Genomic DNA, 26,058 nt, shown 5'->3' on the forward strand with positions numbered 1-26,058 from the left:
TATAATACCAGAATAGTATCCATAGTTTTAGAAAAACATATATTTTGATATATTAGAATATTATAGCAAATAATCAGATTGAGCTTCTGTTGGAGGAATTAAAAAACTTTAGGTCTGTATAGTTATCCAGTGAAGCTGAAAGTCATGCAGAAGGAGCCAGGTTCATTGAGAGTGGAGAATGTACAACTGGCCTGATGAGATAATAGGAAAACAATCTTGTTTTCTTCATGGTTGATCTTAACAATTTATGAACTATTGGCTCTCCAGAATATTGTATCCAAGAGAGGTTACTCTCACCTAAGCAGGCTAGCTAACCTTGTTCTGAACTTTGAGGACTTCATGGTAAATATTTCAAACCCTTATTATGAAGCACCACTGAATGTTTCTTGTCCTCTACATTCTGCTGTGTTAATGATTTATTCTAATTAGCTATCAAAAACCTATAAAACATACTATTGAACATCTATAATCACAAATGGGATGTGGTAAGATCTCCAGCTTGAATTTTCCACAACTAATGTTTGGATCTTCAGCTCAGAATTCTGGCTCAGAGATTTCTTTATTTCTAACACTAATTTCTGCTAAACTATTTTCAAGTTTACCCTGCAGTTTTTGTCAAGTCATGAGTTCTTGTCCCAAGGGCTTGGATTTTTGGATTTATCAAACACTAGATTGCTATGATCCCTTAATACTGTGTACTGTTTGTCCAATCTTTTCCACTGATCCACCACTTTATTTTTAATCCAGTTTCAGATTCTTCTGATAATTACTACTTTATAATACAGTTTGGTATTCTGGTAGAGCCAAGTCTCCTTTCTTCAGATTAAAAAAAATATTCCCTGGATATTCTTTACCTTTCCTAATATTTTAAATAATACATTTTTTCATCATTTGTTAGAGACTGGTTCAACCATACAGCTATTCCCTATTTACTATTTTGTTCCTCATTTCTTAAGAACTTTTAGGCCATCTACTTTTCCTTGTCTTAATTATTTTCTCCAGTGGCAACAATATCAAAGGAGAATTCCTATTAGAATAAATTTTATTACTCCTATTTATAGTACCCAATTTTCTCTACTTATTCAATGCCATCCTAGCTTGTGAAGGCATTCTATTTAAATAAGATAATCAACTGTAAATGACAATGCAAAGATTCAGGACAGCTCCAAGGGATTCATGATGAAAAAGACTTACACTGCCAAGGAGAAACTGATGGAGTCTGAATCGAGATTGAAGTGTGCCATTCTTCACTTAATTTCCTTCATGAATTTTCCTCTGGTGTAAGTGATACGAGTCTTCTTTCATAAAATGACAAACATGGAAATATGCATTTTATGATAACACATGTACAACCTGTATCATATTACTCCCATCTGTGGGAGATGGGGAGGGGGGTAGGAGGAAAGGTGAGAACAATATTGAAAAATGTCAAGAATGATTATTGAAAATTGTATTGACATGTAAGCTGGGAAAAATAAAAAGGTCACTGTTTGTAAAGAAAACAATTTTAGAAATATTCCTTACTTTGAAGCCCTTTTTAAAAATAAAAATTTATCTTTATTTTATTCCAATAACAAATTCACTTTTTTTTAAAAAATAATATTATTTGTCCTGAAAACTGTCTTTGACTCCTTAAAACCTAGCAGGTCATCTGGCACATAGTGGATGCTTAAATAAGGATTCAACTGATAAACTGCATATTTGTCTGTGATGGAATGAATTCTAACAATACTACTTGTCATATAATAAGGAGAAATAAATTAAAATTCTATCTCTGTCTCATGAATATGCCATGGATATTTGATTTCAGAACTTATATAGGATATGGATTCCCAAATTAATAGTTCCTCCTATGACCTAATCTAAAGCATTTCTCGTATATTTGAAGAAATTGAAGATTTGCAGAAAATATAATTATGTCTAATATTATCACAGGTCCCCCACAATATTTTTTCAGTAACCTTTTCCTCCATTTGATTCCTTGCCTCTGAAATCCATAGGATTTGGTGGTATACACTGAAAGTTAGAAAGCACAGTACATGTGAAAAAATTTTTAAAAAATATGCAGGGATTGAATAAATATTCATCTGAATTTATTTTTGTTAGACTGCTCCTCAATAAGAGCGGATTATTTTCAGAAAGGTTGTAATCTGACTTATTATCATGTATTGATAAGCTTGTAGAAAAAACAAATAAATAACTATGGTTTTCAAAGACATTTCCTCAGTAAAAACATTAAAGAATTAAATTGGTTATGAGTATTATTTGCATGCCTTAGCAAAAATGAACTTCAATAACCCCAAAGCTTATCCTACCACTTAACTTCAATAGAGGTTTAAGTGTTACAGTCTAGGAATCACAAACCTGAGATCTTGAGAGAGAAGACAGATTATGTGACTATAGACACATCATCCAACCTAAAAATGAAGTAGATATAGATTAATGTTAAATTCAATAAAATTATTTTGGGAAGAGTCTATATCACACAGTACATTATTACTGTTAATAATTTTCTTTATCATTTCATATCTGCAGATTTGACACATCTTTGCCTTCTTATTCCTTCCAACATTTTCTGTAGTCTCTCATAAATTTTCCATAAATAATTTACCCATTAAGTTTACCATCAGTATACCTTGGAAAGGTAGTACACATAGAAAATGAGCTATCTTAAGAATTGAATAGGAGGGAACATGATGGATTGCATATAGGAAACTGCAATTCTTTAAAATGATCCCAAGCTTCTCCTTGGAAGACACATGGACATATTTTAATGCCAGTTTTCTCCCAGAGAATATAAGTAGGCAGGAACATTTTTTTTATCATTATATGTTTTTAATTTTTTTTTTGGTTAAGAGAGTCTTTTAGGGAATTTAATCTTAAAATCCATACAAGACAATTTCAAAATATCATAAAAGATATCCATGAAATAGTAGTTCTAAAGCATATATAATACATTTCTCTAAAGTAGTCATTATGGTTAGATTGTTTTATTAATTTTTGTACATGTATTTATGAATGAATGTATATATTTGTTTTTGAAATTTAAGTCTTTGAGTAAAAACAGAAGTTACCTTTTTAATATTAGAAACAATGAAACATGGATTCATTTATGATAGAAAAAAAGACTAAATAATGAGTAACTGTGCATGTGGCATTTATAATTTAGGATCATAGTATTTTATAGTTATTTAAAAGAAAAGAAGACTTTGTCTAGAAGTTGAAAATTTAAAATAAAAAATGGACTTACAAATTTATTATCTGATATTGAGGAAGGCTTCCATGAATAAAATATATAAATATTATAAATACATATTACATTTATTTAACTATAATCATATACATAGCATAACTAGAAATATAATAATGCTTTTAAAATATTATAACTATAATTTGTTTCCCTTGTGTTTTCTTTTCTTCCTTTTGAAATATCCTATAGTTTTGTGCCCAGTTTAATTTTTTTAGCAAGCTGGAATTCCCAATTAATACAAATGTCTAAAGTTCTGACTAAAAAATTCATTTGTTACTGTGTGCTTCCCAACCTATTAGTTATCCTTGATTTTTCATTCTGACACCTCACATATGCAAACAGTGGTCTTCTCTTCAATTTTATTTCTATAGAGAAGGCAGAACCAAGATAACAGAAAAATAATAGGAACTCATTGACATGATCACACAAATTCCCCTCCAAACAACTTTAAAATAATATCTCAAATCAAAACCTTTGTAGAGTCAATAAAAATTTAGGTTGAAACAATTTGTTGAAACAATTTTCTAGCTCAACACAATTTAGAAGGTCAGAGGAATGGTGACCACCCTGGGGTGATGGTTGGCCTGGAAACAAAGCACAGGCAACACCTGGCCAATCCAGTAGCAAACTTTGGAGGCAGCTAAAATAGCAGCAGCACCTGTGGATGCTCTCAACCCACAGATGCTAAGGGGTTCAGGCATCTGGTCAGAAAGAGATGTGGGACCTTTCCTGGCATTGGGCATTTCCTGTGTTCAGTTTCAGTTCACATATTCAGGGCAAAGAGGAGCAATAGCATGTTCAACTGTGGCTAGCAGGGCCATGTTCATAGTTCCAGGGTGGAGAAGAGGGCCTGTGGTCACTCACAAGGTAGTATGGGCCATGGTCTCAGATCCAAGATTGAAATAAACAATATTGCAGCTAGAAGAAAGCAAGGTCCTCTTCTTGATGAAGACCAGAGAATAGGTCAGTAGAGCAGTAAACATGTCTACTTAAGCCACACCACCTTTGAAGCACCAAAACAATTATAGATTCTAAGAAATAGCTTTGAAAATAGTAGTACAGAAATCCAGAAACTTGTGACAGTGTCCCTTCCACTCCAGGAAGAACACAACTTTGATATGAAGTTTTAAGTCAACAAATGACTTAAAATGAGCACAGAACAACAAAATAACCTAATCATAAAAACTTACTCTGATGACAGGGAACTCCGAAATGTAAATTCAGAAGAAAATTATATCAAAACAGCTAATAAACAATGTTTCAGAAAAGTATGAATTGGATGCAAGTCCAATAAGAATACCTCGACAATCTCAAAAGATTTTAAAATCAAATAAGAGTAGAAAAAATAGGGGAGAATGAAGTAAGAAAATTATGAAAAGCAAGCCAACAGTTTAGTAAAAGAGTCACAAAATACAGAGAAGAAAATAACTTTTTAAACAAAATTGGCTAAATGATGAAAAAGAGGTTCAAAAATTCACCAAAGAACTGCTTTAAAAAGGAGAATTTTCAAAGTGGAAAAAATGTGCAATATCTCCCTGAGAAAAAATGATTCCACAAAAATTAGAATTGAACAATCTAATGAATCTCTAAAGCAAAAAGAAAAATAAAACAAATTCAGAAGAATGAAAAAATAGAAGAAAATATTAAACATTTCATTGAAAAAATTACTTGAAAAACTTTTCAAAGAGGGATACTATATCTCTGAACTATCTGAAAACCATTATTAATATAAAAGAACCTAGACATATTTCAAGAAATTATCGAGGAAAACTGCACTTATATCGTAGAAAGAGAGGATAAAAATTAAAGAATCCCCCAATCACCTAATAACCAGAATTCCAAAATGAACATTGTATTTTCTATAGTAGAATATCATGGAATTTATTAGAAGTTATAGACTTACATTTTTTTATTTTTGTAGATTTGTTTTTATATTATATAATTGTAGAATATAATACACAAATTCTAGAGCTCCCTGGTCAAGAAGAAAATATTGCAAATAGTGAGAAAGAAATAATTTAAAAATTGTGGAGCTACAGTCATGATCCCACAAGATTTAGCAGCTTCCCAATTAAAGGATCAGAGGGCTTAAAATACAATAATCTGGAAGCAAAGGAATCAGGATTGAAACAAAAATAATACACTCAACAAAACAAAGTATAATTCTTCAAGGCAAAATAGTTCATTTGATGAAAAAAAAAGGAATTTTAAAGCATTCCTGAAGAAATGAACAGAACTGAATCGAAATTGTAACTTTCTAATATATTATTCAAGAGAAGTATAAAAAGATAAGCATGAAAAAATAAGGGATTCAATAAGGTTAAACTGTTTACATTTCTTTTTGGGAACATGCTACTTATAATTCCTAAGAACTTTATCATTATGAGGGCATTTAAACATAGACCTCTAGAGGGCTTGGATATGAGTTGACTAAAATGGGATGGTTTTTAAAAATAAAATTAATGGTTGATAAAGAGGAATAGCCTGGGAAAAGGGAACAGAGAGAAAGTACAAGGAATATAATTTTACATAAAAGATGAGGGAAAGAAAGAACTTTGATAGTTAAAGGAAATTGGTGGGGTTGGCAAAGAACACATGGAAATTATTCTCTTAAGGACTGCCTCATAAAGGGAATGCCATACATAATAAATAGGGTACAGAAATCTATGTTATCCTACCAGGAAGTCGGAGCAGAAATGAATAAGAGTAGTGGGTGATTGATGGAAGGGAAGATGAATTAAAGGAGACAATTAGAAGCAAAATAGATGGACGGGAAGGAGAGAACATAGCAAAATGTCAAAATGTGAATGGGATAAACTAACCCATAAAACACAATTGGAAAGCTGAATGGATTTAAATCTAGAATCCAACAGATATGATAAGAGTAAAAATAATTGGCTAGAGCAGAATATATTAGGATTTAAAATATATCTGAGTTTAAAATAAATGAAAGCAGTTTTAGCAATCATGATCTTAAGAGTAAAAGCAAAAATAAACCTCATTAAAATTATAAGTATGGAAACTATATTTTGCTAAAAAGAGCCATAGACAATGAAGTAATATTAATACTAAACAGGTATAGACCAAAATAATATACCATCCAAATTCTTAAAGGAAAAGTCAAATGAGTAATAGGAATTAAGCTTCCTCCTTTCAAACTATGCAAATATAAGTATAAATTAAAGAAAGAAGGTAGGTGGATGAATAGAATTTTAGAAAAATTAGAACCGATTGACATATGGACAAAATTGTATAGGAATAGAAAGAGCTATTCCCTTTTTTCAGATGCACCTTTACAAAAACTGACCATGTATCAGGACATTAAAAACCTCATTACCAAGTGTAGAAAAGTAGAAATATTAAATTCATCACTTTCAGACCTTAATGAAATAACAAATTACCTTTAATACAGAGGTATTGGAAACAATTTAAAATTGATTGGAAACTAAATATTCTAATCCTAAAGAATATTGAGTAAAAAACAAATCATTGAAATAACTAATAGTTTCATTGAAAAAAATCACAAGACAGCATGGCAAAATTTATGGGATACAGCAAGAACAAACTTAAGAGATTTTTAAAAAATCCTTAATGCTTAGATCAATACAATAGAAGAAGAGCAGATCAAGGAACTGGATATGCAACTTTAAAATATTGTGAAACCTCAGTTTTCATTAATAATCAATCTGGAAACAAATCAGAGAAATTCTAAACAAATGAAAACCTAGGCAATTATTTCAATATGAATCAATGTAAGTCCAATTAATTTATTCTAGACACTTGAAAATACATGACAAAAACACATTTTATAGAGAATAAATAGTGTTTGATAATAAAAACAATAAAAAATTGACATAAAATGAATATAAAAGACAAATATAAAGAATAAATAAACATTAGGTATGGCATTTGCCTTTTTGAAGACTCTTCTTGGCATTTAGAAGAAAGTGAGGAAGGGAGAGAGATGTCATTGTTTGGAAGGGGAATCCCCCTCCTTAGGGACCTTAGGTATCAAGGCACTACCTGGAAAGACTTGGGAATAAAGCTGGCATATAAAGGAATTGTTACGTTGATTATGTCCCTCTTCTCAGCTGAGATACTATAAGAGAATTTCTAATTGACAGATGAGATATCTCACTCCCAATGAGAGAGATCATTCATTTTGCACATTGTCATATATATATTTTTTTTCTTCTATATGCTTTATCTGATTTTCATTTGTTTGGATAGATGTACTTATTTGATTTTCAAAACATATTTTACTCACACTAAACAGGAGAAGGTATGGATAGCCCTTTGTGAAGTGAGGTAAACTAAGTCATCGACCTGAAAAGTAGAATACAGAAATGAGCTTTCCTGTGAAGGTCAGTCAGCTCGGAATAGTTAGAATTCATGAGAAAATAACTTCCTTAGTGCCGGCAGCTGGGATAAGATATACAAGGATTGCTTTGTACCCCAAGCCACTGGCCAATTTAGCTTCTAGATGATAAGACTGCTTGCTCCATCAAGGTTATGTCTCATAATGAACATTGTTTGCTTTGTATCTTGCACCCTATAAAAGCTGCATTGTCCAATGCAGCTTTCACTAAGAAGGTTGCCCTGGCCAGTTAGGTATGTATTATTAATAAATAATACCGGTTCCATTAATTGAACTTCTGGGTGTCCAGACTCATTTTATGAAGTGCCCACTTCATTTGCTTTTGCAAAATTAACATCAAGGTGAAGTGGGCAGACCCACAAAATCTGAGGAAACTGATAAAATTTTTCATTGGAAAAAAATCAATGAAAATCAAAACCTTATGATAATCAATGCCAATGAAAACTGAAGTATTACTATACTAGAAAAATAAAATAAGATGTTCCAATATTGAAAATCAAAGGAGATATCAATAAATCTGAAAGTAAGAAAACCAAAAAACTAGTAAAACTAGAAAGTAGTTTTATAAAAAAATTATAAAATACAGCAACTGCGATTGGATAATTTGATTTTTTAAAAGAAGAAATCCAAATGATATAAAAATAAAATAATGAATTCAATACCAATAATACAAAAATAAAACAATTATTAGACACTAGAGTTTGCCCAATTATTTGCAAACAAAATTTAAAATCTAAGTCAACTGGCTGAATTTGCAAAAAATATATATTACCCAGTTTAAGTGGAAATAAAATACTTAAGTAACTCCATATTAGAAAAAGAAATGAAGCAAGTCATTAATGAACTCCATAAGAAAAAAAAAATCCACAGTACCGAATGAATTTACATCTGAAATCTATCAAAATTTTAAAGAGCAATTACTTCCTGTACTAAATAAATTATTTGAGAAAATAGGTAAAGGAGTCTTACCAAATTCCTTTTATGACACAAATAAGGTACTTATACCTTATTCAGGAAGAACAAAAGCAGAGAAATAAAATTATAAATGAATTTCCTTAAAGAATAATGAAAAGTTTAAAGTTCTAGCAAAGAAACTACAACAATATTTCACAAAAACCCTCTATTATGACCAACTGGGATTTGTACCAGGAATGCAGTGCTGGTTCAATATTAGGAAAACTATCAGCAACAAAAATCATATGATTATCTCAAAAGACAGAATAGCTTTTGACAATACCTTCTCAAAATGCTAGAAAACATAATAATAAATGGTGTTTCCCTTAAAGTAATAACTAATATCTATTTAAAACTATTAGCTAGCATTTTCCATGATGGAGAAGAGCAAGAAGCCTTCCTATCAACATCAGGGGGGAAGCAAGGATACCATTGTCATGACTCTTATTCAATATTCTAATAGAAAATTTAATTATAATAAAGAAAGAAGGAAATAAATGAAAGGAATTTGAATAGGCAATGAGGAAACAAAATTAAAATTCTTTACTGACCATATTATCATATATTTAGATAATCCTAGAGAATAAACTAAAAAAAAATAAACAATAATTTAGATTAAGTGTTTAATAAAGATATAAAACTTTTTTGAATGACCTGTCAGATGTCAGTCTTGAATCTAGTTCATTTAGACTGCAAAGCAGTCAGGAAACATTATATCATTTAATCTCTGCATGACAAAAATTGGTATGCTAATTCAATTAAAAAGCATTTCCCCTATTATCTGTCAAGCACTATTCCATGAACTGAATCTACAAGGTAAAAGCTGAAATTTTATAGAATTAATTTTAGGTTAAACAAATTAAATTTAATTAAATTTAGGTCAAATTAAATGGAATTTAAATTAAATATTAAAAATAATTTTTGTTAAATAAAATATTTCATTACTTTTTTAGAAATAATTTTGAATATATGTTACTTATTCTCCTGAGGTATTACATATGGAAATCTACAAATGAAGTGTTGTTTTCAGGATAGTTAAATCACTTGAAAACTGTCATTATAATGAACTATAATGGGAGAAGTATGTATTTATAACCTCTCATGGTTCTTATTTGACTATATCAATTTTTTCTTTTGTATTTTCTTTTTACTTTTTCCAGATTTCATATCAAAACTTTAGATAATCATTTTCTGACCTTTATAAATCTACATTCCTTTCCGACTTCCCATCTCTCCTCCATCCTCAAGAAGGCAGGTAATAAGATACAGGTTGTACATATTTTACCATAATATGCATACTTATATGTTCATCATATTAAAAATGTATATATTTCTCATGCTAAAGAAAAAATTCATGGAGGAGAAAATAAGTGAAGAATAGTATAGTTCAATCTCCATTTGAAATCCATCTTTTCCTTCTATGGAGGTAGATATCCTTTTTGTTTGTTTTCTTTTTCAATTCACAACGAATTAATTTTACATAAAGGAAGAATCTTGCCTTAGTGAAAAAATTCAGTACAAAACAGTTCCCCTGCTTTCAATCTAGTTTACTCAAAAGTAGAATCTGCTTGTTAGTGAAAATTTTAATAGAAACAGAGTATCCTGTAAGAAAACAAACTTGGCAGGAAGTAAAAAGCTCTCAACAACAAATCTGAAGTAGTGAAATATTTACGTGCAACATTATTGGCAGAAAAGCCTAGTTCTGACGGCTGGTAGTCTCTCACACTTTAAGACATTAAAATTGAAGACACTTAAACCTGCCTTACATAGTTCATCATATAGAAATATGGTGTCATAACTGGTAGTCTGTAGAGAGGTCTCCCACTTATGTAAGCAGTTCTAAGTAAGTCACTGCTTCTTTTCCCTTTTGATTTCCCCTTTCACCCAACTGCCACAGTCTGAATCCATACCAATGACACCGTCTACTGTGATGACCTCATCTGCCAGAAGTGACGGTTCAGTACTATTTGCAGCAGTGTAATCAGAGGTCTCTGGCTTTCCTATTTCCACTGGGTTCCTTCAAGTCCCGGATGGCAGGAATAAGAGCTGTGCCACTTGTTAAAGGCAACAGAGAGGTGAAAACTCCAGAAGATGACGTGGAGATTGTGGAAGATCGACCATTTGTCATACAACGACAGATGGGAAACTCCTGAGTTGTTTTTGCCGGTCCACTATGTACTGGTAGCCCTGAGCATAGTAAGTCATTTGGACTTCCACAAAGTCCTTCAGGCAGTGAAGGTGGTGTGCATGTACATAGGTGCTGCTGATCCCTTCCGGAAGGAGTCCGGTAATCTCTGCTTGGTGGTCAAATTCACTTCGAGTTATTCTTAATTCCTGTTCAGATAGTGCTCTTTTCTCTGCGATTTTTGCCTTTTTTCAGTCTAGTCTTTGCCGCATCCAAATCAAGGTTCTTATTTTGCAGTAGTTTCCTTTCTTTAGCAATTGTTTTTTAATCTATTTCTATAAAGTTTCTTCAAGGAGTACGGAAAGTTTATTGCAGCTGTCTGAACCAGTTCTCTGTCTGCAGTTCCAATTCGTTTATGTGTTTCTCCACATTTGATGAGGGCATTACCATAAGCAATTCCTGTGCCAAACTCATTCCCTGCATCAATCATGGATTGCCCCAAGAGTTCTTGGTTGTTTCTACGAGTTGGAGCTTTTTTATCCAATTTCTCATAAACAAATTCTTCCATTCTAGAATTAGGATTTGGCTGGACAGCATCTCTGTTGGCCTCATCATTTTTTTTTCTATCCATTGTTTGGTGCATTCAGCTTTGTTTGCTAAGAAGGCTTTTTAAATAAGCATCCAATTCCATTTTCTCTGCCTGACCAAGCTTTTCTTCTGTGAACTGCACCACGGAGCTGAAGAAGGTCTCAGAGTCTGCTGCCGTCTTCTTCACGCTGAAGTCTCTGATGCTCAGTTTGTGCCTGCTGAAGCTGAGCTGGGTGGAGCTTTCACTGCCGCCTCCTTGGAGAGAGCAGAGAGAGGAGCCTGGGGACACAGGACTGGGCTAACATTTTTGTTATGCATCCATTGGACTTCCATCCATTGGAATCCTTCCCTTGTTAACAATATTTGTCATTCACAGTTGATCATCCCATGCTGATTGTTACTGGACATAATATCCTCCGGGTTCTGCTCACTCCTACTTTGCTTCAATTCACAGAAGTCTATAAGTTTTTTTATGTGATCATCTTGTTTGTTATTTTTATGGCATAAATATATGACATTATAATCATATATCACAACATGTTCAGCCCTTCCCCAGTTGATGGACATCCTTTGAGTTTTCAATTCTTTGCCGCCACAGAAAGAGCTGAAATAAATATTTTTGTACAAGTAAGTCCTTTTCCCCTATCTCTAATATCTTTGGGATATATATTCACACACACACACATATATATATACACACACACCTAGGGCATGTACAGGTTTATAGCTTATATCAATTTGAAAATAATTTAAATTATCTAAATTTTTAAGAGAGCACAAGATGTATTTAATGGGACAATAATCACCAAATCAACAAAAAAGTGTCTTTTCCTTCTTCCTCTTAGACAACATCTGTATATATTCATGAGTCAATATATATATATATGTGTGTATGTATCTATAATACATATTTATGGGTATGCATATGTTATATCAAATGACAATAAAGAGATTTTTAACCAACCATGATGTGTAACTGAAAGGAACACACATCAAAGTAAGTAACACCATCTCTCTGAGGCTGCAAAATGACTCATATTAAATCATTATTTTTTTAGAAATCCTGGAATAGAGGAAGCTACAAGGATTGTCTTTGGCTGCATTTGATTAGAGTAATGATCTATTGGCTCTTTCAATCAGTCATCATTATCACATTTTTCTTTATTTTTTTCACATGTTGGGAGAGGTACTGAAGTTATACTTCCTAAACTATTATACATGTGTTTAAAAGTCTTATTTGCTTGCATCTGGAAATTTTAGAGACGTTACCTTAGCAAATTCTTATCACTGAAGTGAAAAAGCTTTGAATATAACAGGAGCTCATTAAGGCAATCTGACAAACTTTGGCTTATTATGAGAGAATAGGGAGAGAAATTCACATGTTTATAAAAAAGAAAACAACCTCCTTGAATCAGTTTCCATTCCTGGAATACAGCATAGACATATTCTGAATATTTCTTCAAGAAGGAGTAGGGGGAAATTGTGATGAGTAATCAATTGTAAATATAAGTTGAAGTTGAATTAGAGTATAAAACAATCATTCAAATGAAACCTGGACCCAAAGCCTGACAAAGTTAGGACAGTAAGTAATAAGTCAGCTACTTTAGATGCAAAAGATTCAATAAAAATGCAAACCACAACCATCTATAATAGATCTTTGAATTTTCCTTAGGATATTAGTCTTGACCATAATCAGAAGTATCATTACCTAGTTTCTTCAATAATATTTTTAAAAAGCAAGAGAGAATGGGGAATCCTAGCTTCTCAAATGGCTAGGTACTGATTTTGAAAAAATCCTAAGACAATGTGAAGAAATTATCAACATCGTTACTTTGGCTCCCTAAAGAAAATCATATCTTTGAAGAACTAGATAGTCAAGAGAGTCAATAGGAGCTTTAAGCCCCAATATTCAGCTAACCATAGTTTCTTCACTGTATCCTTGACAAAGTCAGGATGTTGGTGTTTCCCACCTGTTTTGTGTTCTTTACAAACTACCTTTTTTCTATCCTAAACATATTAAATCTCTTCTGAATAGATCAGTAACTTAAAATGAATTCTGAAACAAGAGAACCCATAAAAAGGACCAGGTAGAACTTTTTTTCAGCCAAAAACAATTTAGCACGCCAGCATAAAAATGTTAGGGTGAAAGTGAATAACAAAGCAGGATACCCAGACAGACTTCACTTCAGCAAAGCAGCATAGACTTTGGAGTTAACTGATTTGGCAGAAAAGTTTCTGGAGCTCTTAGCCATAGATGGTAAGATGGGTCAGACAACTGATCAAGGGATTACAGGGGTCCCTTTGCTGGTTTTGGATACAGAAGTGTGTTGCATTGCCTATACAAAGGTTCTGGTTGTAGTGTCATAACACTGTCCCAGGCAAAGGAGGAATACTAGACATACTAATCCCTTGCAGCCAGGGAGAACAGGGAACCCTCATCACATTTTCTGGGCAGAAAGTATGCTTATATTCATTCAAAGTCCAGAGCAAAGTCCAAGAAAATATTAAACACATCTCTCCTTAGATCATTATACCTTCAAAGAACCAAAATCATAAATTCCCACAACTAGCTCTGAAGGCAGCTATTCAAGGAATCTCAAGCTTGGGACAGTACCCCCTTCATCACAGTAGCAAAGCCTACCTGTATCAGTTTTTTTTAGTTAAAAGTCTGGAAAATGAGCAAACAATCAGAAAAAGAAACTTAATATAGAAAATTTGGTGACAAACTCAGAATAAGATAACTTAGTCAATGCTACTACATTTAAAGACTCCAAGAAAAAAATGAATTGGTCTCAAATACAAGAAGAATTAATGGAGAAGATTTAAAAAGATCTTAAAAATAAAATAAGAGAGTTAAAAGGAAAATTGGGAAAAGAAATGAGTGATGAAAGAATATCATGGAAAAAGAGTTGACCTCTTGGTAAAGGAGGTACAAAAATACTGAAGATAATAATACTTTAAAAAACTGAATCAACCAATTGGTAAAAGATGCACAAAAATCCACTGAAGAAAAGAAGTATTTTAAAAAGTAGAATTGGAAAAATGGAAAGTTAAATACAAACTTTTAATGAGGAAAATAACTTTTTTTTTAATGCAGAACTAGCTAAATAGAAAAGGAGATGCAAAAGCTCACTGAAGAAAATAATTCTTTACTGTTGTGCTATAAGAAATGACAAGCAAGATGATTTCCAAAAAATCTGAAAAGTTTTACATGAACTGATGGAAAGTGAAGTGAGAAGAACCAGAATAATGTTATATACATTGATAGCAAGATGTTTTGATGACCAACTGTGAATGACCTATTTATTCTCTACAATGCAGTGAACTAAGATAATCCTAGACTCATGATAAAAAATGGCCTTTTCTCTTTGAGAAAGAACTGGTAAAGTATGAAAGCAAATTGAAACATACTATATTTCACTTTCTACTTCTATTTTTTATTTGAGATCTCAATATGATTAATATGCAAATATGTTTTGCATTATTGTAAATGTAAAATATATAACAAATTGCTTTCCATCTCAGAGAAAGGGGAAGGGGGAATGGAGTGAGGAAAGGAAGGAAGAGGTTTCAGAAAGAGGGAGATAATTTAGAACTCAAAAATTCAAAAATGTTAAAAATTATTTATACACATGAATGGAGAAAAATATTAAAGTGAAAAAGAAAATAATTCTTTAAAAATTATAATTGTACAAATGGAGGCTAATGACTCAATGAGAAATCAAGAAACAAACAGACAATGTGAAAAGAATGAGAAAAATAAAAGAAAATGTGAAATATCTCATTAGAAGAATAACTGACCTGGAAATTTGATCTCAGAGAGACATTATACGAATTATTGGATTGCCTGACATCATGATCAAAAAAATAACTTAAATGCCATCTTTCATATCAAGGATAATACCTGTGATATTCTAGAACCAGAGGGTCTAGAAGGGTTTCTAGAAGAATATCAAATCATAGTGGAAAGAGTGGGGAACTTTGACTTCTGCTTTTCCTTGGAAAGGCTTCAAATACATCCCCATTTGTTGGTGGTTTGCTTTTTGCTTTAAATACTTTTTTATGATCTCTCTATGGCTAAACATAAAGAGTTTTCACATAAATCAAGATACTTTGATATTTACTGTTTCTATGTATATATATATATATACATATATATATATATTATAATTGTGTTATATTTTAAAATATGAATAGTTACTTTGATTGTTTTTTGTCATGTTGTCACTTTTCATCAGCCTAGGTCTGGAAACCTAGAAAAGAAATGAACTTATCAAGGTGACAGTGTCTTTTCCTTCAAACTTGAGGAAGCCCCCCACATCTCCCCATAAAGGTCATTACAACTCTTCATATTCTGTCTGTTTTTTAGTTCTCTACCTGAGTGCTTCTGTAGGAAGATGCTGCCTCAAATAGAACTTTCTCTCAATTTACTGTCTTTGCTTCCTCTGTAAATGTAAGGTGAGCAAATCCCTGGTTCACCAGGGGACCACAACCCAATGGCTACCCTCACAAGGTTTAGCCAGCCTGTTGAAGCCCTGCTTTGGCTGAACAGATGGAAGAAACCAATAAGAAAGTTCAACGGCTGAGATGGCGACACAGCAAAGCACCATGGAGTGCTCAGGGCATGTTGGAGCACAAAAGACCACACGGCCATCCAATGCAGCTGAGGAAGTCTCCAGGTGTAACGACTTTTCGTGCCACTGGACCCAGGCTTCCAACACCAAGAGAGTGGGACTGTCTCTGTGCAACAACTTTTCCACTTAAATCTCCTTCATGCACAAGTGTCTTTGTGCAAAACGCACAAAGACAATCATCTTTCTCAGTTACAGAGAGACTATTACTAAATGTAAGGTAGAGTTGAGATTCACTGCTTGGAAGGAGTGGCAGAATATGCTGGCATCTCTGAGATACAGATTTTCACATTACCAGAGCCTTGGGGCTAAGAGCACAGAGCTGTTGAGTAAGCTTCTTAGAGATTAGCATTTTTTGCTGTGAATTCTTATATTCATTATCTTATTAGACTTATTTTGTTCTGTGAAGACAGATACAATTGCTTTTCTCCTTATATATAAGTCCCAGCATAGGTTTTAAAAGCTTTTGAGGAGTATGGAAAATGTCTTAGTCATGTTACCAAAATTTCACTGCTTTTTATCACGACTTTGATATCCAATATTTTAAATACTTTTCTCTTATTATCTATGAATTTTATATAAAATCATTTTTCTTGCCTCCAAGTATTGATACAAATGTTAAGTAGCAAAAGTTCAAGGACAGATGCCTCTGGCACTCCACCAGAGAACACTTTCTAGAATGACATACTTTGTGCAAATTACTTCCAAATTCACTTAACTCCTTTCATATCTACATCTGATTCCTTTCCCTTCTCTATAAGGAACACAATGGAGATATCAGAAAATTTCTTGTAATCTAGGAAAACTATATAGCATTTCACTCATATTTCATTCAGACTAACATGGCCAAATAACAAAAATAAAGGTTAGTATGACCTATTCCAGCAAGACTAAACAATATAACCCAAGCCTTACAGGATATCCAATGTTCCACATGGTCTTTCATGTCTACAAAGGAAAACTCTTCCTCTCCAGCAGTATAATTAATTTAACAATTCAATCTACATTGTTTTAGCCATTAAATACATTATTTCTCTAATTGTACTTATTTCACTCTATATCCATTCATATATCTTTAAATGCTTTTCTGAATTCTTCAAATATAGATTTAGTAATATGTTATGTTATTCCATTGTATTTCTCTATTACAATTTGCATAACCATTCTTCAAATGATGAGCCTATACTTGTATCTATTTTTTGCTATCACCATTGTCCAAAACTTAGTATTATATGTATATGTACACATGTACACATATGTATGTATATGTACACATATACATACATATATATATATATATATATATATATATATATATATATATATATATATATAACACCTTTTTCTTTTGTCTTTGACTACATTGGACTATGTACCTGCCAGTAGAATTTCTAAGCTGGAGTACATGTATTTCAGTCTCTTTAACATTTATATTTTAATTCCGAACTACTTTTCAAAAGAATATTTGCACCAGTTTGCATCTCCACCAAAATTATATTAGTGTGCCTCCACCTAACCATGCTCTACTCCTCTTTTATTTTATACTAGTTGCAAATTTACTGGGTAGAAAGTGAAACCTCACATTTGTTTATATTTACATTTTTCTTATGGTGACTGACATGAAGCAGTTTTATGCTTATAGAAATTTCACAATTCTTTATATTGATTCAAAATGTTACATCTTACTTGGTCGAAAATTTTTGTTTTATTTCTTTATAAACCATATTATCTGTCTTTTATGAGAAATATTTGATGAGAATTCTGTTTTCTCCTTCAATCTGAGGCATCATTTATTTCCCAGTTTCATTGATTTTAGGAATACAAAGATTTTTTTCATTTCATGTAAACAAAATTATATAGTTCATCTTTTATAATCATCTCATATTTTGAATGATGTTCTTTTCAAACTCTATTAAGATATGTCCTTTAACACTGTGTTGCTTTTTTGTACTTAATATTGTATAAAGTCTATAAAGATAGTATAAATTAATTTTTTGCCAAAAATATTTCCACTTTTCCCAGAACATATTTTCAGACAGAGTTCTTTGCCAAATATTTTTGTTACCAGTTTTAGAAATAATTATATAATTGAGTTAAATTATTTTAATATTTTCTATAACATGTTGTACTAATTTCCTTTCTAAGATTTTTAATAACATAAAATAGTTTTGATGATTACTGCTTTTTGAGGCTTGTACATTCACATTTTGCATCATTTTCTTAAACTATATATTTCTTATTTAAATTTTCATTTGCTTTTTATTAATTTGGCTTAGTAACATTTCCCATTAGTATTTTAATGATAAAACACCATGCTTAAAATAAATGAGGTAGCAACATCAATTTTATTATATTGATGTGGTCCAAGAGAGCTCTGTTATTTAAATACTCTACAGATTTATTTTATAGAAAATTATATTTTTATGGTTTTAATATATTCAATATATTATTTCTGTTAACAATATTTCATATGTCTAATATCCTCAGCTTTCTAGAACATAAACCATTTAGAATATGATAAATTATAATTTTCATAAAATTAATACATAACACATTACTATGGCATCATATTTTGATTATTCTACTATGTATGTTTTGATGGCATTTAAAAAATCTTGAATAATTTTCCTCTTTCATTACTTTGATTAGGTTATTTAAAGTTGTTTTCTTTACCAAATTTAAAGTTACTTTCCTTCTGTATAGAAATTCTATATTTTTAATTTTCAATTATATTTCCCCCAAATTTTAAGAACTCAAATTTATTCAGGGTTTTGTTACTAGGTTATTTTTTCAATACATTTAATTGATGTTTTGTTCATTAACATCCCTTTTAAATTTGTTAATTTATTATATCATTCATTAACCTCCTTTTCCTAATTTATTTGTTCAAGGATATAGTTTTTATTCGATACTACTTTAACTACACCTCAGAAATTTTGAAATGTTCTATTATCACACATACAAAATTATTTTTTCTATTTTATTATTATTAGCTATTTTTTCTATATTTTGTTTTTTCAAGACAGTCATTTTTCAGAATGTCATCATTAAATCTCTCTATATGAACATACATATCCTTTACTTCTGTTTTCTTGATTATAATTCATTTTTTGTGATTATATAAAAATGTTTGCTATATTATGTTTCTTTAAAATTTTCTATACCTCCATATATAGCCTATTTTTAAAAGGCAGAATTATATGTAAGTACTAACAATTCACATCATGCTAAAATTATTCCCTAACATATTAATAACACTATAATAAATTAGAATTTTAATATAAACATTATAGCAAAAATGACTCTCCAGTTTCTTCTTCCCCATCATAATCTATCCATTCCATGAGCTCACCACTTAGGAATCTACATCTCTATATTGGTAATAAAATTTGACTTGGCAAGAAAGTATTCACCATCTTCAATCTCTCTTGGCTCCACATTGTCTTCTATTTCTCCTCTCTTCATTTATACAACTGATATCCCCTTGATTCAAAAGTCATAGAAAGGGGTAACAGGATTAAATTCATGGTAAAGCTAAGAAATCTATATAAAGCTTACTATTATTGTTATCATTAATATTATTTGCATTCTTCACTCCAAACTTTTGATAATTTGCAATCCTTGCTATTATTAATCTTTCTTTTATGCCATTTCAATATTGTTCTATTAAAAATAACCAGTAAATATTAAGATAATTTTATTCTATAACTTTTTTGATCATTGCATTTATTTACCTTTCTTATGCTTTCAGTCTTTAACTTTAACTTAAAATCTCTTTATTGTAATAATTAAAGGGATTGTAGAGGTTTGAAGATGTACAGGGGATAAGTAAGGTTTTGTAGGAAACAGAATGTAGGAGTTGAAGGGACAGAGGGAATATAGATGCTGATGAGGTAAAAAGGAGAGAGATGCCCCCTGCTGAGAGGCTATCTTTGAAAAATGGGGTTCCCAAAAAAGGGGCCACTTATGAGATAGCCTGAGGGGATGACTTCTCTATTGATTGATTTTAAAGATAACCCAGAGCAGGTAAGCATGGACCCCTCTGAGGGACAAGCCTCCTGCCAGTCCAAGGTCACCCAGCAGGGGTTCGATAAGGACCCTTTATGGTTGAATGGCTGTCCTTAGTTTCAGCTCCCTCTATGTTCCCCTGAAATGATAGTCCTCTTATCTGACTGCAGGTTATTTAACTCACGATGAATTTAATAACAAGTTTGTATTGGGAAGATATTAGGGAAGAGGGAATTGATATTTCCCTAGATTGGGTTTGAGTCTCTCAGCTTTTGAACTGAGGCCAGGACTCCCAGGCTGATGGAGGGTTTCTTTTATTTCTATCTATGCTAATCTGTGCTAGTTTTATTAAATTCAAAGTCCTTAGCAATAGACAGCAAGAGGAAGAAAAGGTTCTGATCTTGAGGGCTGGTTGGGCTTGTCTCTTCAGGCTGACGCCCCTAAAGACCAGTCTTACAGTTCAAATGGCTCCCCTTAAATTCTTTTGTTCGATGGCATGATCACAGGAATCCAGGTAGAGCACACAGTTGGGAAAATCCAGGAATAGAGGTACTGCTATCCAGAGACAGCGAGATAGTGCTCCTTCCAGTCCCAGGGCCAGGAAAGAGCTGTTTCAAGAGCAACCATCACTCTCCAAGTTGCCCCTCCCCCCGCCAACTGTCATTTGCTGTTCCTCAATTTTACTATAACCTTCCAACTACTGTTAGCCTCACCTCAGGGACAGAAAGCCCGGAGCTTGATTCCACATTATTCCTAATCTTTTATATATTTATATTTGTGAGCACATGTGCACTAGAATGCCTCAATTTTCAGTATATAAAATAAAAAATATATATACTTAAGAAAGCAAAATTAGAAGTCATTACTAAATGCCAAGATAAAAAAGCATAAAAATCTGTCCTTAAGCAAAATCTTAAAAGCATTATAACATTGTTTTATATCTCAAAAAAGAAATGCCAAAATAATGAATAAAATCTTATTATTAATACTTATTATTACTATTCATTAAAGGTGCTAGTGAGAAGCTAATCAATATCGCTAATCCCTCATCTCTATGAAATCTTTATGAGATTTAAGTAATGCAATATAATAAAAATATAAAGTGGTAACAGATACTTTTTTGCACATTATTTTACATAGCAGAACACATCTCTGCCATCATATGCTTAATAGAAAATTGTAGAAACATTGTAGAAACTATATGATCCTGTTAGGTATTATTTTTATAACCAAAAATGATCCAGTAAATTAAAGCCCAATATTTCAATCTCTAACTAGAATTCTCAGCATATGTTTGGTTAACATAAGATTCTTTAAGCAATAAACCCAGAGATATAATTCTCTTCAATGACTCATTATTATTAATGGCAAAAAGATAAAAGTAGAAAATGTATATTTGGTATAGTAATTCACTACTTTAAGATACCCAATGTAGGATCAGAGCATCATCATTATAAATATAACTAGCACGAATATATTGTTTTAAGGTCTGTAAACTGTTATACACATGATCCTCACAACAACTCTAGGAGATAAATACTATTATTATCCTCTTTTTACATATAAGGAAACTGAGGCAATCAGGGGTTAAGTGACTTGGCTGGGGTTAAACAGCTAATAATAACCTAAGATAGATTTGAATATAGGTTTTCTTATTTCCTAATTCAGTGCTCAAAGCATGATTTCACCTAAATTATGGCATTTTTAAACCCTTCTATTTCAAATTATTTCTACACTCCTTAGCAGACTTAAGCATAGGGATGCTAAATGAGTTGTCATCATCACGAAAGTAGTAAATAGCTGTATTTTAGATTTTGTTTTTAATGGGCTGTGGAATTCACCAGTAGATGGGTAAGATTTTCAGGAGCAACTAACATTCCCAGGTGATATTGTGCTGATTAATAAATCCTTAAACCTCTCCAATCCTTCTCAAAGAGATCTATGATTCAATAGAGTTCAACATAATACTACTTATACATACATAGAGTATAAGAAAATAACTATTTAAAAGTCATTTTCCTAAATTTAGCCTAAATATGATGACTAATTACTTAAACTAATGCTATGGTATCTTAAGGTAAAGATGAATATATAAGCCATAGAAATTAAAAAGAGGGAGGGGGTGAATTTAATGGCATTAGGAAAACTATGGTAGTTTTATTAATACTAAGCTGATTCTTAGAACAAAATAATACTTTTATTTTTTATTTTAACAAAAATATATTCCCACTGATGCTGATAGGTTTGAATCTTGATATCTGTTGAATCAAAATTGTTGGAGGTGCAAAGGATGCAAGGAATATATACATTAATGAGATCTAGTTGATAATTACTGTATAAACAGTTTTAATAAATTATACATTTATGAATTATTTAATAAATTATAATAATTATAAGTAATAAAAGTGAACACAGGCAAATAGGCACACACAGAAATAAATACTTGGAGCTCAGTTCTCTGTTAAGAGAGCCATTTGACTATTATTGCAAGTTCAAATAAAAGTGTTTATATTCATGGTATATACATCAATCCTCCACTTCCAGGACCAAGATGGCACAGTAGGGGGTCGCCTGAAGTCATCCAAACTCACCTCTAAACAACCATAGACACACATACACACACACAAATGCTTAAAAAATATACATTAATATGTGAAGAACTTTTTTTTTCCATTCCTGTGGGAACTTCTTCCACTAATGAAGGTTTAAAAAAACTGTTATTATTTAATAAACTCTAAGAAAGTTCTCTTAAATAAACTAATAAACTTGTCCATGGCAGTACAATTGGAAATTGTTAGTTATTTTGCTTACTGATTACATAACTAATACTGCCCATCACACACTACCCAATCTCTACTCAAATTTTCATTATATTCCAGGGATAATACAATTCCCACAAAAAAAGGAAATCCATTTTTTATTTTTTTGAATTTATTTAATCAATTTAGAACATTATTCCTTTGTTACAAGAATCACATTATTTCCCTTCCTCCCACCTCTCTTGTAGCCAACGTGCAATTTCTTTGGGCATTACATGTGTCCTTGATCAGAATCTATTTCCATGTTGGTAGCGCTAGGATGTTCATTTAGAGTCTACATCCCCAACCACATCCCCTTGACCCATGTAATCAAGAAGTTGTTTTCTTCAGTGTTTTTACTCCCACAGTTTTTCATATATATGTGGATAATTTTTTTTCTCCTATATTCCTCCAGGTTGTTCAGGATCATTGTATTGCCACTAATGCAGAAGTCCATTATATTCAATTGTACCACAATGTATCAGTCTCTGTGTACAATGTTCTCCTGGTTCTGCTCCTCTCACTCTGCATCACTTCCTGGAGGTTGTTCCAGTCTCCATGGAATCCCTCTGCTTTTTTTATTCCTTTTAGCACAATAATATTCCATCGCCAACATATACCACAATTTGTTCAGACATTCCCCAATTGAAGGGCATCCCCTCATTTTCCATTTTTTTTTTTTGCCATCACAAAGAGCGCAGCTATGAATATTCTTGTACAAGTCTTTTTGTCCATTATCTCTTTGGGGTACAGACCCAGCAGTGCTATGGCTGGATCAAAGGGCAGACAGTCTTTTATCACCCTTTGGGCATAGTTCCAAATTGCCCTCCAGAATGGTTGGATCAATTCACAGCTCCACCAGCAATGAATTAATGTCCTGACTGCCACATTCCCCTCCAGCATTCATTACTTTCCTTTACTGTCATGTTAGTCAATCTGAGGTGATACTTCAGAGTTGTTTTGATTTGCATCTCTCCGATTATAAGAGATTTAGAACACTTTTTCATGTACTTGTTAATAGTTTTGATCTCTTTAACTGAAAATTGTCTATTCATGTCCCTTGCCCATTTATCAATTAGAGAATGACTTGATTTTTTGTACAACTGGTTTAGCTCTTTATAAATTTGAGTAATTAGACCTTTGTCAGAGGTTTTTGTATTGAAGATTGTTACCCAATTTGTTGCTTCCCTTCTAATTTTGGTTGCTTTGGTTTTGTTTGTACAAAAACTTTTTAATTTGATGTAATCAAAATGATTGATTTTACATTTTGTGATTTTTTTTTCTAGTTCTTGCTTGGTTTTAAAGTCTTTCCTTTCCCAAGGTCATGACAAGTCTACTATTCTGTGTTCACCTAATTTGCTTATAGTTTCCTTCTTTATATTCAAGTCATTCACCCATTCTAGGAAATCCAAAATTTAATGCTGTATGATTGTGAAAATTTCAAACAGCTAGTGCATGCAGTTCTACTTGCTCAGTTTCTTCATAAAAGTAGGAAAATTAAACATGTGCTTCAAAGGACTGTTCTTTAAGAACTTGCTGGTTAAAGTCATTTATATGTGTGTGTGTGTGTGTGTGTGTGTATACTACAAATTTGACTTATTTTGTTATTATTAGTATTAGTAATAGTTGGAACATCTCTAAAATAATATTTTTATAGCATTTTCCATAATTACATAAAAATAGTAAAAAGGTCTTATAAAAGTAGACATTAAGATGAATCTTAACTAGATATAGCATAGGCACAAACAGAAATCTTAACTTAGACACATAGAATTCTCTTCTTCAGTCTCATGGAAAACATACTGCTTTGGTGTTGTTGAAGAAATTCATTAGTCTTTTGAAATATGAAGTCATATGTTTAAGTGTCATGATTTTTAACTTTACAGGGAGTCCTTGATACCCTGCATTATGTTAAAAGGCATTTACACAAGTGCGAAACTGATTTGAAGGAAGGAAGGGAGGAAAAAAGGGAAGGAAGAAAAGAAAGAATGAATAAATGAATGGATGAACAAAGGAAATGAACTTTTTAACATGACAATAGTTATATTCCTTCATCTTAACCCAAAACCTTTTATTGGGGCCACTGAGCCACAGTTCCTATAATAAAAAAAAAAAAGATAGTAACTCTGTAACTAGATGTATATAAATATAAAAAAATATATAAAATATCATAGTGAATATTGGACATCTTGATATATTAAATGAGAAAATCCCATTTCTACTCAGAAGAATGTAAACAAAACAGCCAAAACAACAAAAAACATATGTTTTCTACCCTTTCTTCTCTACATTATTTGATTTGATGTAGCCATGACAGAAAGAATCTTTATTATTATAGAACTAGAATTGGAAGTTTTTAGAGGTCATCTTGTCCAACCTTCTCAGTTTAAGGTTCTTTTTGATAGAATGACTTAATTTTATTTTACGTTCAAAGAAAAAAATGAGGAAAAGTCATTTAACTTTATATAATGCTACTTTCAAGTTCCTCTATAAATAAAACTGAATATCTCATTTCATTTACAATGGTCTAGCTAGAAAAGTCTTACAATATTATCTTGTCCAAAGCCCTTATTTTATTAATAAGAAGAGTGATATATTAATTTACTGGCCATACAGATACAGTCATTTAATGGAAGAATTGTGAATATAATTTAAGTCTACCCTCATATACTCAAATATCCTTTATAAAGCATCATTCTTCCTCTCATCCTGAATATCTTGTATATTTGAATATATATTAAACAAAATCTAAAAGCAAACTAAATTGTATTGTTCATACTTTGGGATCTTCTTCAATGCCTCTATTTTTACAGATTTTCATTTTTCAGTCCAATGTGTTCAATAAGATACAAACACTGAAAGCAAGTTAAATTTTATACTTTATTGGACTTATAATTTTATTAATGTTTTGTGGAGATAAGGATGATAGTGACCTACACTCCTTACTAAATGATTAATTTCTTTTCTTCATATTCATATTGGTCATTAATGTCTTTTACTCCATGTTTCATGCATATATCATGGTTGGTTAATTTATTAATTCTGATTATAAACAGCATTTTTCTTCTCATTGAAATTTAAGAATGAAATCATAATATTACATAATTCTTAATCATACTGTTAACAAATATAATATACATTTTTAAGTATTACATTAAAATATACATGACAAATTAAATCTAAATAAATTGATTAACAAATATTTATTGATTCAATGCTTACACTAGAAAATCAAAATACTAAAACAATGTATCACAAATGAAAATGAAATTAAAGCAATTACTAGGAGTTTTAGGTGTAATTATATGCCAGTAAAACCGACAATC

At 31.5% G+C, this 26,058-nt stretch overlaps 1 long non-coding RNA gene and 1 pseudogene across 1 annotated transcript in view; both read right to left on the minus strand.

Annotated features, from left to right (window-relative positions):
• Positions 1–1,452, minus strand: part of LOC130457114 (uncharacterized) — a 99,149-nt gene extending 97,697 nt beyond the window's left edge. Inside the window, exon 1 of the long non-coding RNA XR_008916130.1 lies at positions 1,195–1,452. This is a non-coding gene — a long non-coding RNA (uncharacterized LOC130457114). The remainder of the gene's footprint in view (positions 1–1,194) is intronic.
• Positions 1,453–9,964: 8,512 nt separating this feature from the next.
• Positions 9,965–11,652, minus strand: LOC100025602 (endophilin-B1-like; annotated as a pseudogene).
• Between the last annotated feature and the right edge of the window lie 14,406 nt (positions 11,653–26,058).

This window comes from Monodelphis domestica, chromosome 2, assembly GCF_027887165.1.
Source record: "Monodelphis domestica isolate mMonDom1 chromosome 2, mMonDom1.pri, whole genome shotgun sequence".
NCBI classification, from domain to species: Eukaryota; Metazoa; Chordata; class Mammalia; order Didelphimorphia; family Didelphidae; genus Monodelphis; species Monodelphis domestica.